The sequence below is a fragment of the Amaranthus tricolor genome, chromosome 3, assembly GCF_026212465.1.
Source record: "Amaranthus tricolor cultivar Red isolate AtriRed21 chromosome 3, ASM2621246v1, whole genome shotgun sequence".
NCBI lineage: Eukaryota > Viridiplantae > Streptophyta > Magnoliopsida > Caryophyllales > Amaranthaceae > Amaranthus > Amaranthus tricolor.
This window is the reverse complement of record NC_080049.1, coordinates 33,915,783-33,931,452: the sequence shown is the minus strand read 5'-3', so window position 1 is coordinate 33,931,452 and position 15,670 is coordinate 33,915,783. Positions and strand designations below refer to the sequence as shown.

The 15,670-nt window shown below is 29.7% G+C and overlaps 1 long non-coding RNA gene across 2 annotated transcripts; it reads left to right on the top strand.

The window, feature by feature from the left end:
* The first annotated feature begins 886 nt into the window (after positions 1–886).
* Positions 887–4,381, top strand: LOC130809153 (uncharacterized). 2 transcript variants are annotated; one of them, XR_009040776.1, is made up of 3 exons: positions 887–1,073; positions 1,168–1,303; positions 2,947–4,381. It is a non-coding gene; the product is annotated as an uncharacterized LOC130809153 (long non-coding RNA). The 2 variants fall into 2 exon arrangements; XR_009040777.1 differs by having other exon boundaries at positions 2,914–4,381.
* Positions 4,382–15,670: the final 11,289 nt, after the last annotated feature.

Below are 15,670 nucleotides of genomic sequence, written 5' to 3'. Positions count from 1 at the left end.
ATCTATCTTTACATATAATAATAAAATCTAACTATATTAAGCTACATATGTCTTTTCAAAAAAAAAAGCTATATACAAAAAGAAAGTCATCTAAGTTAAGTTAAATTATCTAAACTTATATATTAAAAAAGTCACATTATTGAAAATACCATGTATTAAGAATTTTACACTGGTTTAATAGTACATAACAAATCCAAAACAATTTTGAATTGGGTAACATATCAAACAGAGAAACACAAATTATTATATGTCATTATTATGAGAAAGTCTCTCACAATTCACATCACATAGAAAAGGAAAGAGATAATGGGCTGATCTCTTGGTATCCTACAGACTACGGTCCATATCGAAGGTTAAAATTGGCTCATTATTATATATTTGGACCACAAACTCTACAACTTTCCAGCCCATACCAAACTCTGGGTTGTGTTTGGGTTTTGTGAACAAACACTTCCTCGTATCCGTGTTCCAAAAATTCACAAATTCTTATGAGAGACGGTGAGAGATCATTTCTATTTGGGCTGGCCTATTATATTTTTTAAATTTTGTAAGTAGGCATTAAGAATAATGTAAGTAGACATTTAAGATATTGAAAGTAGGTGAAACAGTTATAAAAACGTCTTTGTTAAAAATTACTATTTTAATAAGTAAAATGAGTTTGTCATTTTAAAAGTAAAATTTTACTACGAATTTTAGATGTCAGTTTTATTATTTTTGGGAACAAAATAAATTATACGACGAAAAATATGGATATATTATCCACCTCATACTTTAATGAGTATGAGCATGAAGTTGAGTCACCCATAATTTTGCCACCTAACTTATGATTCATCAAAGCTAACTCCTTATTTATAAAAATGTACAAGCCTATAAATACCATTCACCTTTCTTCTTCATCATCAACTTAGAGTAAATTTCTGAAAAATCCCATCCTCTTCCAAAGCATAAAATCAATCTAAAAAATTTTAATTTACTTTTTCATCCTAAGTTCATAAACTTCCATGAGTTAGGTACTATTGTAGAAGGAGAACACATCTAGTACTATCACCATCTCCATCTCTTTTGGGTTAGAAGTAAGATTTCTTTATGTATTCTTGATTTTGTACTTGTATATTAATTTCATGGCTAATAGGGCCTTAAATTGATATTTGATTGTTTTTATGTTAGGCTTTTTATGATTAATTAAAGTAGCATTAAGTGGAGGCTAGTTTGAAGTTCATCCAACCATTGAAGAACTTACTAGCTAAAATGGATCTTGGTTTTGATTTTTTGAAATTTTGTGTGGAATTAATCTTGCTCAAAGGTAACCTACAAATTATTCTATTTAAGTATTAACTGAATGTTTTAAAGTAGTTTAGTATTTGTGGATTCAATTTGGGTCTTTGATTCAAATTTAAGTATCAACTTAAATTTAAGATGAATATATAAATTTAATTAGTAATTAGGTTGTTTTAGTGTTGATTAGTATTGGTTATTTGGGTTATTTGGTTTCTAGTATAAAATTTAGTACTTTGGATCTTGAAATTTCTGCTCAAAAACTAAGCGTTCAGTTTTGGCCATTTTCGGGTCAGTTTTGATTGTTTTTGAGTTCTGGTGTCTTCATAAGATTTGTAGAGCTCCAAGTCGCAGTCGCGTGGTCACTTGAATCGCCCCAAAATGAATTTATATGAGGGAGTTAGGTCCAAAATACTAACAGGTTGTCATGAAAATCGACAATAAGCTTTTTGTTTTACCATTTTCGGGGTCGTTCTGATTGTTTTTGGGTTTTAATGTCTTCATAAGAATTGTAGAGCTCTGAGTTATGGGCGTGTAGCCGCTTGAATCGTCTCTATAAGAGTTTGTATGAGAAAGTTATGACCAAAATACTAACAGGTGCCTGAAATGGTACTAATACGGGTTTTATAAAGTGGGATTAGAAGCTATGAAATAACTTGGGTATTCTTTTAATCAAATGTTTAAGGTTATTTATTGGGCATTTGAGATCAATTTAGGGTTATTATTCTTTCTTTATTGATTGGTATTGTTGAGTTATGGTCCTTAATTGATTATTATGGGTGTTGGTTCAAACATCAATTTGAGAACATAAGTATCAATTGGGTATTTGATTAGTTGATATTATTAGGATAGGATATAAGTTGGATATTGAGATTTACGATTGGTGTAAAATTAGTTAAACTCCATTGATAGTAACTTAAGTTCTTATATGTTGATGGTTGATAATGAATTGATTTATATTTTAAGTAAAATTGTTGATTTCAAAGAAAATCAAGTGAATTCTTCTTTTGTTTTATAATAAAACATTTGGCATTGAAAAATGTACGTTTTTGGGAATTGGCAACGGATATTTGTATCCGGATTATTGTAAAATCCTATAGCTTAATAATAGGTACTGGCTATTTGGATCGGTCTTGAGCTACCGATCCTGTTTCGTTCTTGCAAGAACCATAGCTTCGATAATAACGATCACCCGTGTTCTCAGGATTTAGATCAAGCCTACTTCTTGACGGTCCATATATTCCCACGTTTTTAAGTGTTGTTATATTATTGTTTTAATATGAGATTTGAAAAAATACGTTTGGTATATAAAAGTTTGTTTGTTTCGCAAATGAAATCATATGTTTTATTTGTCGTATTGTTTCGCTATTGACTTGTAAAGTAATAGCCGCATTTTGATTTTCGCTATTAACTTGTAAAGTTATAGCGATATTTCGATTCACTATGAACCAAAGGTTCTTAGTCGTATTTATGTCGATACCAAACAGTCTTTTAAAAGAGTTTGGGTTTTGATAAATTAATCTTTTATAAAGAGTTACCAATTCACCAAATAAAGAATTTAATTGAAGATGTCTGTTAACGACTTGTATATAAAATATAATAGTCTGTTGGATTACTCAACAATTCAATTGTTGACAGTCTTTGATTGGGTCTATCCCTTACGAGGGATAGATCCATTTTCAGGTTAGCTCTGCAGTGGAGAGTATGCCTACATGTATTATGTGTTACAGTCGAGGCGAGGATTTCTTTTGGAAATACATTTTGCAAACTAGTTATTCATAAATTAAATTGTACTAATTTCATAATCTTTCGTAAATAGTATTTACTTATGTATGTAAAAAGTTTTAAATAACTCTGATATTAGTTGTGTGATCATCGAATCACAGGTCAGATTCAGTCCAGACCACTATAAGTCTTCCGCTGTGTTGTGGACAGAATTATTATACTGTTTACGTTTGTTTAGGCTGTTTCAATAGGCATTAACGATACGATAAGTAAGCATTAAGAATAATGTAAGTAGGCATTAAAAATAGGATAAATAGGCACTAATCTTTAATGGGCTAGGCTTGAGATACGTCTCTCAAAGAGACGGTCTCTTAAGACACTTGCTGATCTCTATTAGGTTAACTCAAAGTACATTTTCAACATCAAAATGATTACTTTTAGTCTTAAAGTGATAAATTGACAGTTATAACCTGAACATGGTCACTTATAGTGTTAAATTAATCACTTACAATCTTAAAATAATCAACCTTAACCACTGAGAGATCACTAGTTATAAAATACGCTGATTGTATAGGCCTATCTCATGATGAGACGATCTCATAAAAAAATTGTTTGTTTGTTTTCTTTACTTTTTTGCAATTATTTACTTCCTCCGTTTTCTAATGTTTTTCCTGTTTAGAATATTCTATTTTGGAGAGAGAAATTTGATTAAGATTTTTAAGACATATATCGATAATAAAATAAATCCATATGAGATCTTGTTAGATTCATCTTAATGTATATTTTTTATAATTTTTTATAATGCGTATTTAGAGATATTAAGGTTTCAAATTTACTTAGAAAACTGTGCAAAAAGTAAATAGGAAGAACATTTGTAACGGAGAGAGTACTAATCATCTTAATTTGTATTTTTCTTTTCTTAATTTATAAGTTATAACAGTCAAGTGAGTTTGTTTTGTCTCAATATAAATTCAATAATATCAACTTTGTTATACTAATTAATCATACATAATTATACATATATTAAATTAAAATACTGAATAGGATAGAAAACAAAAAATAAATATAAATAAGACAATATAAGTGAATAAGATAGAGTTTTACATTTCTCAATTTTAAATGAAAAACTCAAAAAGTATATTTTAAGAAAGGAATTTTTTAATTATATAATAGGGCTAGAGAAAAAAAGGACTAAATGAAAATTAAACTCGATACTATATTTAAAAAATTATACTTACTTTCTAACCGAAACAAATTCAATTCTTATTAAGAAAATATTAAGATAATTAAATTCGTAGCGAATTAGTCTATAAAAAAAATATAACTTCGCTTAATCTAACGGTTGATGTTTGGTCATACAATCTTAAATTCTTGGAATCAAACTCCACTATAAGTACTTATAATGAAAATTTTTAAATGAGACGTTCTCATGTTAAGATTATCTTTATTAGGCTAATCAATGTGGTTATGTATATTTAGTCAATTAAAATGATCATTTATAATTTCAAAGTAATTAATCAGAAAAAGCGACTAATTATATAAACTCGTCTCATAATAATTTATAATAATTTATTCTATATTGTTTATAATAGCTTATAAAATACATTTATAGATATTCAGTCTCAAACTCACACTTTGAAAACTTTGATAAAAGAAATAAGAACATCAAAGGAGAATGGCGCATTAATTTTTAAGAGAAACTAATCATTTTACGTAATTGAGCAAACCTATTTATTTTCTGGTGTTGCCTTTTTAAAGTTAAAATCATAAGCAAAATACTCCTCTATCTTTTAATTTAATGCTTTACCATGAAATTCATACAAAATTAGTCAAATATATAGGTAACAAAAATGAAGATAGTATTGCAATATAAAAATTACAAAACTTAATTATATTTAAAATATTATGACACATTTTCTTACAAATCATATTTAAATCAAATTTCAAAATTAAAGCCAAAAAGTGGGTGCATTCCGACTAATTCACAGTTATTAAAATGATAGAATTATGATAAAAAAAAAAAGTAGGTGCATACTGCCCAATACATCAAAATTTCCCTCTCTCGTGTAATAAAAATTTAATTTTTATTTTTTATTACTTATAGAAAAATTTTCCTCCTTTCTTACTTATCTATAGGAGATAATCCTTATCATGAAATTAAAAAAATGTAATGCTTTGACCAATTCATTAATGTTTTTAGTTTTAGAACTAATGGTTTAAATTTTCTTTTCATCTGGGCTTAAATTTCACCATTAATAACCATATTAATCGTAAGTAGTTATAGCATAATTAACAAAACCGAATAAAACGAAATTCGCAAAAACTTGGACGAAAGTTGCGAGCCGCGACCTAAGCAATTTCCAAAATAGAAACTTTGTCTTGAAATCTCGCGATCCACAAAAGTACTTTTGCACAAAATAACAATTTTGCAATATTGGGATATTTAACTTAATTAATAAATTTATTTATTTATTTAATTTAATCAATTATCATTTTCGATGACCATTATACGTTCTATTAAACAACAATTTCATCTCTTACAGTGTAATATGTTTTTTCTATCACTCCTACTCCTTAAATTATTTTTATTTTGAAATTAATTTTATTTTAATTTTTTTACCCTGAAATCAATTTTTTAAAACTTTTCTGAGTTTTCATGATTAATATTGTTGAATTTAAGAAACATAGATATCTAGAGGATATTGTGCATTAAATAGTAGTCTTGGACCATTCATATGTGAATGTGATGATGCATAGACTACTATATATGTAGAAGAGGGTATATGATTTCAGAGGTTCTATACATTAATATAAAAAGTGTCACTTGCAGCATTAAAATAGAAGTAACAACCACTCAGAGTTGCCCTATTACCCAATTCATGGGCTTCACTTATTATTATGATGATACCCCCCAGGCCCCCACCCTCAGTCCCAAATGCTGAAATTCAGGTAATGCTTTCGCTATCCTTATCCTACATACCACAAATCATTATATTCGGTTTTTTTCCTTGTAGAAACCCCTAGTCTCAAGGATATTTTCGACAATTTTTCTCGAATCGAAGGACTCTTTGACTGCATCCTCTTTATGGGTACAGGTTGTCGCCTTTTTCCTTCCTCAGACCCCAATCATACTTCCTATGAGTGAAATACACCGAATAAGATGATAATAATGATGGTTGTAAGTATGAACGTATCTTATTGTGTTGTTCAACTATAAATACTCTTAATAAGTATATAGTCCTTTTTACTTTTTGGGTTGTTAGATTTTACACTTTCCTCGTAACCACTACAAAACTAATAATCGTAAACTGATTCAAACAGATATCCAAGAGACTATTTTTGATGTGTAAGTTAGTACGTTTAAAATGAATATTGCATGAATTATCTCTTAGCAGGTCCATGGTGGACTTTAACAAAAATACTTAGGGTTTTTTAATGGATTTGAGGTCCTTAGATTCATTTCAAATATATTGTCGAGTAGGCATATATTTACATTCTAACTCTTTTACAATTTTTAACTTCTTAAACGTTACGCACATATTAGCTTTATATATTTCATTTTCTCTTTACAACACTGATCACTAAAATCAATTTTCTGTGCGAGCCAAATATCATGTAATACAGGCATCTATGATATTGTGAAGGCACGTAAAAATAATGTTCTATTTAACATAATCTTAAAAATTTATGAAAATTATTAGTAACTAATTAGAATCTAAATTTGAATTTGATTTAAATGACATTGCTGTCGTTTGCCAAAATAACTTGTTGGATATTTTTGGCTTTTGGTACTAAAAGATACTTACATGGTCAAACCATCTAATATTTGATAAATTAGTTGGTTGAAACAGTTTATTGTCAACTAATTTAAAACAAGTTGCATTTATTAACAGATTTAAAATCAACTGATCTATTCGGTTGATAAAATCAATTAATTGGTCAAATAAGCAATTCATTGAAATATTGGGCAACCCATTAGAATATGTTTTGTAAAGAAAAAAAGATAGAAAAAGAGAAGCTCTACTACCAATGCCAACCCTTAAATTCATCTTTCTCGCGTGGTAAAAAAAGAGGGTGGATAACATAAGGAGGGACCCCTTACCTCATATTAAATGATAAATTAGATAGTTAAATCAATTAATTATTTATTAGATTTTTGGCATAAATTTTTAATTAACCATCGTGATTTATAAATTACCACTTAAAACAAAATAAATATTAATAAAATAAATAAAATAAAAAAAGATAAATTAAAATTCTAAATCCTCTATTCTATCAAATTATTTCACATAAAAATAATTTGTTAATATTATTAATCACCGATATTTATTTAGATTATCAAACAACCCATCTAAAAGAGTTAAAAAAAAAAAAAAAAAAAAAAGAGAGAGATGATCTACCACCACCATTCCACCAACCTCAAAATCATCATTCTCGTGTGGTATAAAAAGAGGTAGGAGGATAAACATAGGAAGAACGGAAGACCCCTCACCCCATCCCCTATTGGAGGATAGACTGAAAAAGCAGTCAAAAATGAAAATGGTATGGTAAAAATAAAAAGGACAATTCTATCCATGATGACATATACTTATTCCCTTTTATAATACTTACTATTAAGTGTGACATATTTGTGGGAAAATATCACTATTAATAGCAAGTATTATGGAACGGAGAAATTACTAACAAGTACTCCTATTATTGTTGGTGTTTTGTGAAATTGGATAGTGACGATGCAGCGAATTAAAAATATGAAGGGACATTATTTACAATTTCACAATAAATTAATTAAGAATTTGGGTATTCAAAACAGATTCGATAATTTCATTTATATCTAATTTTATTACCAAGCCCGATTTAACCCTCCTTCAAAAATATATTTTTTCAATTATGTAAAATTCAAAATAAACACAATATTCGATTTTAAACCAACCCGAGATGCCTAAGTTCAAACCATCTTTTCAATAAACAATTTTTTTCAAATGTATAAAAACCAAGTCCTTTCCATCGAGTATCCGATGCTTTAACTTGGAGTGTTTTTTTCACAAAAGTTTTTTTTTTTTGGATGAAAGTAGTGCGTTTTCATTTCAATGTAAAATTATTATTTACTATTGATTCTCTCATCAAAATCTTTAACGAGATTTGTGTCATACTTACGTGAAAAAATTCTGTACTAGCAATAGAGGTCTATAGTCAAAATTGCTAAAGGCGTTAGTTTGCAATAAGTTCACACTAGAAATTCTTTAATGAATTTAATTATTATGTACATATTCATTTTTAAAAAAATTTATTTATACTCATTCGAATATAATGTAATTGCTGATTATTTAATTTTCTGTTATTGTTGTTGTCACTTATATCGCGACATGTCATTTAATTATTTGTTGCCCATTTTATTTTTTATTTTTTTTTGAGTTTGGGGTAAACTTAAAAAAAAAAGAAAAGAAAAGAAAAAAAACTGGTGAGGGTTGATAAATTTTATACTCCTTCGCATTTTTTATAATTGGGACATTTGGGTTGGGCACGGATATTAAAAGTAGGATGGGTCTATCAAAAAGGGTGGTAATTGGGGTATTTTAAGTGATTGGATTAATTGTTAATGATTCACTCCTTTTTGTTAAATAAAGTAAATAGAATTGAATTGTAGAGGGAAAATTGAGTTTCATATTTCCAATAAATTAATTGACAATAATACATTTATGGGTTTTTTAATTAACAAAGCACAAAAGTACTTAACTTAAATTACAAAAAATTACATAAACTAAATTACACATTATAAATTGAAAAAATAAACTAAGTCTTTATTTCTTCCTTGATTTCTTCAACGTTTTCTGAACGGCAACCGAAAACAAACAACCCTCCCGCCACATGCGCATGCGAATATTAAATTTTTCATTGACTTTAGATTTAAAAAAAAAACAAACGCGGTATGCATTTAGTGTTCCAAATTGATTAAATTAGCTACGAAAAAAATAAACATTTTGATTTTGAAACAAAGCCATCAAATATTGGAATCAACCATGAAACAAAAAACACAACAAGTCAGTAACATCATAGACAAAGAGGCGCCAATTCCACACAGGAAGCAAGAGTAAACAAAAACCCAAAAATTTCAGATTGACACCAAGTAAGATAAAAGAACCACCAATCAGCAAAATTCAGAGGCATTAATTACAAATCAGAACACCAACACAGACAACAGCTATATAAGGTGAGCATTAAATAAAGAATAGATCATCACTAATTAATTTCCACCAACCAAAATTCAAGTACAACCATGGTAAAAACAAAAAAGCTAGATAATTTTAGTAGGAAGCAAATAATGCATGAACTTTTATTGTCAGTCAACAGTAAAGGGAAGCCAGTACACGGGGTCATCAATGACATGGCAAAGAAGTACGGTGTGAGTAGGAAGATAACAGGAAGGATATAGGGACAGATAAAGGACTAACAACAACATAATCAATTTCCAATAAATGTCAAGAGTAAGAAGAAAGGGAAGAAGTTAAGGACTGAGATTCCCTTTGATGACACAAAGTTCAAGAGACTTGAAAAGGCTAAAAAGACAAGTCAAACCACAGTTGCAAGGGCCTTGGGGTTAGCCAAAGCACAGTTTGGAGATGGAAAAAGAAGAAGTACATTTGAATGCACACCAATACAATCAAACCATTGCTTAATGGCCAAAAAAACTCGACAGGTTAATTATTTGGCTTACAAGTTGCATTTTAGATGAGCACACAAGCAATTTCAAGTTTAATGACATTTCAAATGTAGTGCACATACATGAAAAGTTGTTTTACCTCACTAGGACACAACAGACATATTATCTCACACCCGAAGAGGTATAGCCACATAGAGAAATCACTTCAAAATGATATGTGCCTAAGATCATGTTTATGTGTGCTGTTGCTAGACCAATCTTTTCTAATGAAGGTGAGTTGATTTTTGATGGAAAGATAGGCATATTTTCTTTTACATAAGAAGTTCTAGCACAAAGAAGTTCAAAAAACAGGAAGAGATGAGAGCCAGAGACCAAACTCATACAATCAATCACTAAAGATCACACGAGAGATATGGTTATGCACAAGATACTACCAGCAATTAGAAGTAAATGACCAGAACATTTAAGCAAAACGATATACATTCAATTGGACAATTTAAACCACACATTTTAGATAATGACACAGTGCTTAGAGAGGCAGCAACACTTGATGGATTTAGTTTCCACTTAATGCAACAATTTCCTAACTCACCAGATATGAATGTGTTAGATTTAGGATTTTTTAGGTCAATACAAGCATTACAACATCAGAAATCAGCATACAATTATGCACAGTTGGTTAAGGCAGTGAATGCAACATTTAAGAGCCTACAAGTAAATGCATTGAAGTTTGTATGGATCACTTTACAAGCATGTACAGTTGAGGTTAGTAAGAACTTAGGTGGTATAGATTATCACTTTCCAAACATGAACAAAACAAAGCTTGCAAGGGAAGGGAGACTTCCACATTGTTTGGGGGTACGAAGAGAAATTATTTACGAGGCACTTCATTATTTTGGACACAAAGGTGGATCAAAGTACATTTGAGGTCATCTTATTTTACTTGGGAATTAAAGATGAACAATTTTTTCATCAACAACAGTTAACAACAGCACCAACAGAAACACTAGCAACAACAGAAACAACAACACCAACAGAAACAATAGTAACAACAGAATTACCAGCAATACCAACACCAACAAAAACAACAGCACCAACAGAAACAACACCAACAACAGAGGAAACAACAACAACAGAACTAGCAACAGTAGCATAAACACAAGTAGCATGTATATATGACAGATATGAGTATACTTTTGAGTTACATATTTATACTCACTTTTGGGAGAACTATGTTAGGTAAATGTTTAGGTGTAAACATGATGTAGCAAAAAAAAATCATCAATTTGTTTAACTATAATCATTTAAATGAAAATGACAGCTTCAACAGTTTATTGATGGCTTAAAAAACAAAATCGAAAAATTCATCTCAGAGAACAAAATGTTCTAATCACAGATACCCCAAAAACCATAGTTATTGCCTCCTGAATCTGGTAAGAACATAGCCTCCTAAACATGATGTTTGGTAGCTTATAAACTGAAAACCCTAGATTGGTGGCAAAATAAGTTAATTTAGGATTTTTGTAGCTATAATCAAATGTTTACCCTAAAAAAAATCATAGGGCAAAAAATCTGAACACCAAAACAGACATGCATACCATAAAAAACACATACATAAAATCATCATAAGTCAAAAAGGAAAGATGTATCCGAGAGAATGGTCCTCCAACAACATCAAAATCAGACACCAAATCATTATCATCCAGTAATTCTTCATCTGTGGAAGGGAACAAGTTCTCAATATAAAGATCTTGCAGATTTAGTTGTAAATCAAATAAACCCCCAATTTCTTCATCCTCAGAAGTTAAAGTTCATCCCCAGTTAGGATCCATTTCAACATAGCTTATAGGAGATGGAGAAGCTCGATTGTAGAAGTCAAACCAAGTATTAGGAGAACCAACAAAATCACTGTCTTGGGATAAAAACAACCAAGAAAGAAAAGAATTTGGTGACTCCATATTCGTAAACCCAGAAGCATACACAAAAAAACTCAGATCTGAAAACCCCCAAACGTATTAGCGTTTCAATCAAACTCTAAAAAAGAGAGAAGAGAGAGAGGGGAAGGAAGATGTTGAAGGAAAATGAAGGATGATAATTAGTAACAATGGGGATGAAGGAGGACGATGAAGATGAAGATAAAGATGAAAGAGAGAGAATAAGGGTTACAATTAGTGGGTTCAGGATGGAGGGATTGATTTTAAAAGGGAGGAAATCATTAAGGGTATTAATGAGGGATTATGTAGTTAATCAGTTGGTTAAGTAGTGTAAGCGGGGGTATTTTCGTAATTAAGTGTGTGAAGTAAGGGCATTTAGGTAAAAAAAATTAGTGCCAAAAAGAATAAGAGGGAGTATATAATATTATACTTCTCCTAAAAAAGCCTAGTACTTGTGAAAATGTTTAGACCCAAAACACTGCTAAGATACATTTAGGATTCACCTAACGTCCTAACCCCAGATGTTTAGCGGATATGTTAGTTTCATGATATATATTTAAGTGTCAATTAATTCCATCTACAATTTAGGATAAATAATTGCGAAAGTGTATTGTAGGTCTAGCATGTGATATGATAGTGTTAATGTTAATCGACTCTAATATCTAGTGGAAATTAATGGTTCAGAAAAGGCCATGTTTGTTAAATTTAATCAATAATAATCATGAATTATGGAGTATTGTATATGTAAAATATTAGTCAGAGACAATTATGACAGAAAATTATCTGGGAGGATTAATTTAATAGTAATTTGGGAGAAATTAGTAAGTTTAGAGGGTAATCTGGCAACATTCATCTGGAAGGATTGAAGAAGCATTGAACGTATATCAGTAATATTAGGCTATGGGAAGGTCACGTGCGGTTGGAAGACACTTGTCAATTATAGACGATCATTATAAGCTAGTGGGATAGGTGTTAATAGGAGAAGTAAAGAGCGCTATGAAAAATAAAGGAAAAATCGCCAAAGTAAAGAGGAACTTGACACGTCTAAGACAACTACAACGGCATGCAAGAGAATTTTGGAGATTGTTGAAATAACAAAGGAATATTCTACATGCACAGATATAGACTATAAATACACATCAAGGAGCTCATAAATGAGGTAATTATTTTTTAACTAACAACTACTACTAAGAGAGAAACTAAGAACTCTAAGTAATTTATTGCGAATGAGTTATTACATCTGATTTTCAAGGACCTACATTGATTATCAGAGAAGCACTATAATTGCACAATCATAAATCTAAGAGGATAATTATTATTGACATAAATAATTCACAAAAAAGTACATTTTTCTGATATTAATCATAAAAGACCTCACGTCAAAATAAGTCCTAAGTAGTAATCCACCTTGTAGCCACAGCGCTCCTGGAAGGACCTATTAGGCAATTTGTCTCAGACTGTTACTGACTTGGGTGTCGGAATGGGTCCCTGGAAAAACATTCCGGGTCCCACTAACCCCTTGTTGCATTTTACGGGAACAACCATCTTTTCAAACGATCTTACTGCATAGCTTAGTAAGATAGTAAAAATAGTCTTCCACCAGCACTTAATTTCTAATTAATTACAAATCAGGAGATTAAATTTTTAATTAATTATCCTAAAAAACATACAAGAACAAGTATGGACATCCTTTTCAACATAATTTGATAGTAACATTAGAATCTCCTATAACTATTATCATAAAAGAAAATTTAAATAATTTAGGGGAGGTTATGGACCGACACCGCACAAGGCAGGGTCCGGGTGAGTTTTTTATTTCCTGAAATATGCGGACAAACCATACATGTTCTCCTCAAGTAGGAAGTACAGAGGATGTCTGCTCAACATGTTACATGCAAATGCAATGTTATATCCATTGAGTCACAAGCGTTTTTAGTGCATTTATTCTTGTTTTTTTTGTTTTGTTGATGATTACCTTAATTTTTTTGGTGCATGTAATTTAAAGTAGCTTGCCAAATAGGCAAATATAGGTCATGACTTTAAGCGCTAAAACAACGGCTTTGGTTGGTGATGAATGAAACTCATTTCCATTACTGATTACCACTGAACGGACTAGGCTACTCTCTTTTGCCTCATCCGCTCTATGTCCAATATTCTCTTATTCATGACCATGGAAATCGTGCACTTCATGTTGGGCCCTATGTGCCGTGACACGTGTTAAATTATTTTGTATCAAATCGCCCCGTAAGACTTAACAACATGTGTTGTGCTTGTATTGTCCACCTAAAAATAAAGTCCAACCATAAAAATTATGTCATATTGGGTCATTCATGTGTCATTTCAAATTGTGGCGTGCCATGTGTCATGAATATTTTTTGTTGTTTCATATTGTGCCGTGCTTTACGTGTATTGTGCTTGGGCGGCCTATGTGCCAATCCGGTGCAGCATTTATAATTTATGAATTTTTGCTCTTAATTCAAGCCAAACTAGCTCAAACCTAATGTCAATTACAAATAATTATTTGAATTTATATTTAAGTGGATATTTCCACCAATTGAAGAGTTTTCAATTATGATACATATTATGATTCTATTAATTAACTCAAATTTTAGTGGATATTTCCATCCATAAAAGAAAACCTATGAATAGTATGATGTGGAGTAATATTGAAAAGAGGTTGAATTAAAAGGAAACTATTACTTGATGTAGAAAATTAATTATACAAAATGTATTATTAATGTAGTATTTAGAAGCACTCATACAAAGGATTAAGGAAAAGTATTTATTATTAGTAACATAATTAAACTGTTTAATTATTGTAATAATTAATTAATGGGGAGGGAGTCTTAAGTAGTTGAAGTGATTAAAGATAAGAAACAATGTATGAAGACATAAAAATTTGTCCATTTTTGTTTGGCTAAGTAGTCTTCCAACGTTCCTCACATTTCGATCTCATGCATGTCAATTTCGACCATAACGTTATGTAGTGGCAAGCTCTCGATTGTCTAAGACATCATTATAATTAGTGGCAAGTCAATCCAAATGTTTTTGCGTTTCTATTTTTCTTTTATTAAATTTATTATTTAATAAAAAAATATAATTACTATTTAAAATATTCTATTTTTCTTAATTCTCATAAATATTATTTATAAAATGAGGGAGCCTTAATAAATTAATCCATGGTAGATGTGGGGACACCTTAATAAAAAGAAGGAAAAAAGGGCAAAATTGCAACTCCGTTGGATATTTGGACAAAACACCAAAGCTAAAAATCTAGTATGTCAATGATAATCCCCTCTCTGTTAACTTTCTGCCTTTTCAGAAAGAAAAAAAAAATCTAGTCTACCCATTTTATTATACTTACAATTAATTGTGATAATTTTACAAAATTTATAGTGCGAAATTCGATTCGAGTTTAATCTGGTGAATACCGAATAATCATTTAATAAGAAGAACATCTCTATTTGTATATAATTTAATCATCTAATAATGAAATAAAAAATATTACAGAATATTAAATTAAGGAAACTAAATCAAAATAAAATAAAATATAAAATAAAATATTCTTCTTTCCTAGAATTTTCCCATATAATAAATCACTCATAATTAAAGTATATAGTTAATACATTAAAAGTTTTGTATTGCCTTACATTCTCTTTTGTTTTTTTCAACAATTTTGAATGTCACTATTTCTCCCAATTTTTAATAGTTGTTATATTTTTGTTTTTATGTTATTCAATGTATAATTTTAATCTTTAATAATTTTAATTTCGTATGATAAAAAATTCTAAAAAGTTAATATTATGAAAATATACATAAAGATGAATCAAACAAGATCCAGCTTAACTATATTTTACATTATTCACAGAAAAAATATGCCGAATAAAATCAGTTGATGAACAGTAGTTGCTACAAGAACCGTAACAACTATTAAAATTCAAAGAGGAAGTATTAAACTTTGATTATGAATTTCCATTGATTTATATGAAGTCATGTTTATATAGGATCTTAATGGATGCATTTTAATATTTATATCTTCTAAATATTAACATTATGTAGTTTTTATAATAAAAATAAA